This window comes from Trachemys scripta, chromosome 9 (assembly GCF_013100865.1).
Source record: "Trachemys scripta elegans isolate TJP31775 chromosome 9, CAS_Tse_1.0, whole genome shotgun sequence".
Taxonomy (NCBI): Eukaryota; Metazoa; Chordata; order Testudines; family Emydidae; genus Trachemys; species Trachemys scripta.
In genome coordinates, this window is record NC_048306.1 from 40,927,954 (window position 1) to 40,930,902 (window position 2,949).

Consider the following 2,949-nt stretch of genomic DNA (forward strand, 5'->3'; position numbering starts at 1 on the left):
CACGCTTTGCCTTCACTACCAGCTGTCATCAGAGACATCAATGAAGTCCCAGATACTTCTAGGAGCTGAATAAGGCTATGTTTCCACTTTACCCGGATGTTTAATTTGCAGCCCATTTGGACGTACCTGCTCTGGCTTTAATCTAGCTAGCTCATTAGAAACAACAAGAAGGATGCAGCAGTGTAGGCTGTACAAGGCTGCCTCACTCTCCTGGTCATTGCTAGGCTCCCATTGCAGACAATGCCACCTTGTTCTCACTGCTATTTTATCAAGCTAGCCAAACTAAAGCCAGGACAGATATGTCGACAGGAGCTGCAAATCACACCCCTTGCAGCAGAGACACAGCCGAATTATGATTATTTCCAAATAGAAACTAGGGTTAAGGAAAACGCCAGCTACATAGATTTATAAAAGAGAGAAAATAATGGAAAAATAATTCTGAAATACATCATGATGAAGAAGAAGAAGAAGAAGAAGAAACACTTAAATTGTGGTAGTGGTACTGACCACCCAGACCCAGACCCCATTGGGCTAGGTGCTATAGAAACATATAGTAAATGACTGTCCCTGGTCTAAAGAGCTTGTAATAAATAATTAGCAATCAAATAGGAAGCTGCTGGCTTGAAATCCTAGGTTAATGAGTCAATACAGTTCATTATGCAAATGAATGAGAAAAGGGAGGTTAGATTCTTTTTTAAAAGAGTAGAACATATCTTACCACACCTTTGAATGACTTATTTGCCTATGCATTCCAACGGGCAGTGGTATCTCCTATGTCCTAACCATTGAGCTTCTTCCCACCAGGAAGCTCATTCTGACAAAGTACCAGGAACATGGCAGCTCTCGGTGCAGGAGACATCACCAGCCATTGTAACAGACCGAGTGAAACCATGAAGGGCGTTGAAAAAAACCCGCCTGCTGCTCCTTGTTTGATTGTTTTGTATATGTGTTTGCCTGGTGAGTTATCTCCCCTAGTTAACAATGAAAAGGGCAAACCTGTTTCGGAAGGTTTCCAGTTTGTACATTTCTCACTATTTATAAGACAATTAATCTCTGTAGTTTCCGTTTGAAGGGCTAATCCTGTAAGGGATGCTGACCACTCTTTCACATTATTCTTACAATACCACTTACAGGTGTTGGAGAAAAATGAGTCCTCACTCTGAGTTTGAAGCAACAAGCCAGAGGCAGCTTTATTTTCCTGACACTTGGAAGGAGAGAGTACTCACGGGCAGGGGTTCCCCTCCCGAGGCAGGTCTCCATTAGATAAACAATTAAGGCAAGCATATACCTTTTGTCACATACAGTAATGATCAACAGCTGCATTCAGGGCTGCCCAGAGGATTCAGAGGGCCTGGGGCAAAGCAATTTTGGGGGCCCCTTCCATAAAAAAAAGTTGCAATACCATAGAATACTATATTCTCATGGGGGCCCCTGTGGGACCCGGGGCCTGGGGCAAATTGCCCCACTTGCCCCCTTACCCCCCCACCAGGCGGCCCTGTCTGCATTTTGTTTATACATATTCCTTCTTGATATTTCACTTTTTCTCATTAATTTCTGCCACAGTCTACTTTCCATTCTTATCTAACACAAGGTCAAAACAGTATCTCTTACAGTCTGCTCCCATTCCTCTAGGCCAGTGGTTCCCAAACTGGGGTTCGTGAACCCCTGGGGGTTCGCGAAATGTTACAGGGGGTTCTTGGAAAAAAAATTCCCTAATGGCGGACAGAGCTGTCACTAGGAACTCTGGGCAGCATGTGGCCAGCAGCCTGGAGCCTCTGGACTTCCAAGAGCTAAGCAGATCAAAGCAAGTCTATCTATCACACTGAGAAGATTTAAACTTCAAGACTCCTTATAAGAAATGGAAAGGGAGGTGGATATTTTTTGCTGTTTTTAAAATGAAACAGGCAGCTAGTATTGTTTTTTAAATTATTATGAAGAACAAGTTTAAGCTTTGTTGTAACATGTGGTGTTGGCCTGGACTGCTCAAGATCTGAATGCTTGTGTAGGAGGAACTCTTTGAGTTGGCTTCTTAAATACCTTCATGCTGTTTCACATCTGATACCCCTTGATGAAACATAGGAGCTTTGTCTTATAACAGGCTTATTCAAATTGATACAAGCTATGAAAGTGAGTTCTTGGAAGAGTGTTGCCATTTTAATAATGTAATGAAAATACTGTAATGATAAATAATTAATAATAAATAGTGTGTAATAAGCATAACATAAAAACAAATTTTATATTTCCAAGATCACTGCTTTTATAATTTATACTCAGGTAAAGGAGAAAATCCCTGGAAATAGACATTTTTAGGAGGGGGTTCGCGAGACTTGACATTTTAGTGAAAGGGGTTCACAGGTTGTTAAAGTTTGGGAACCACTGCTCTAGGCCTTCAAGTCTCACGTTATTAAATAGAAGAATTAGCCTGACTCTTGCTCTTCCTGGAAGACTAAGATGTCTGCGCTTTTCCCAACTTCCACACAGGCTTCACTCAAGCTTAGGCTCTGGAGGGCACTGTGCCTACGTAGTGAGAGACAGTCCCTACCTGCAGTCTAAATCGCAAATGGCAGGAGGGGAACAGAGACATACAGAGGAGAAGGCCCCACATCCACAGAAGTATGTAGGTGCCTCACCGCCATGGCAGTTATGCACCTAAATACCTTTGACCACCTGGGCTGAGGTGACTTGCCACATGTCCTGGCTACGCCGCCAGCTTGATGGCAGAACAAGGTCTCTTGACTCCTAGCCCAGTTCCCTATCTACTGTCAGGTTTCAGAGTAGCAGCCGTGTTAGTCTGTATCCGCAAAAAGAAGAACAGGAGTACTTGTGGCACCTTAGAGACTAACAAATTTATTAGAGCATAAGCTTTCGTGGACTACAGCCCACGTCCACGAAAGCTTATGCTCTAATAAATTTGTTAGTCTCTAAGGTGCCACAAGTACTCCTGTTCTT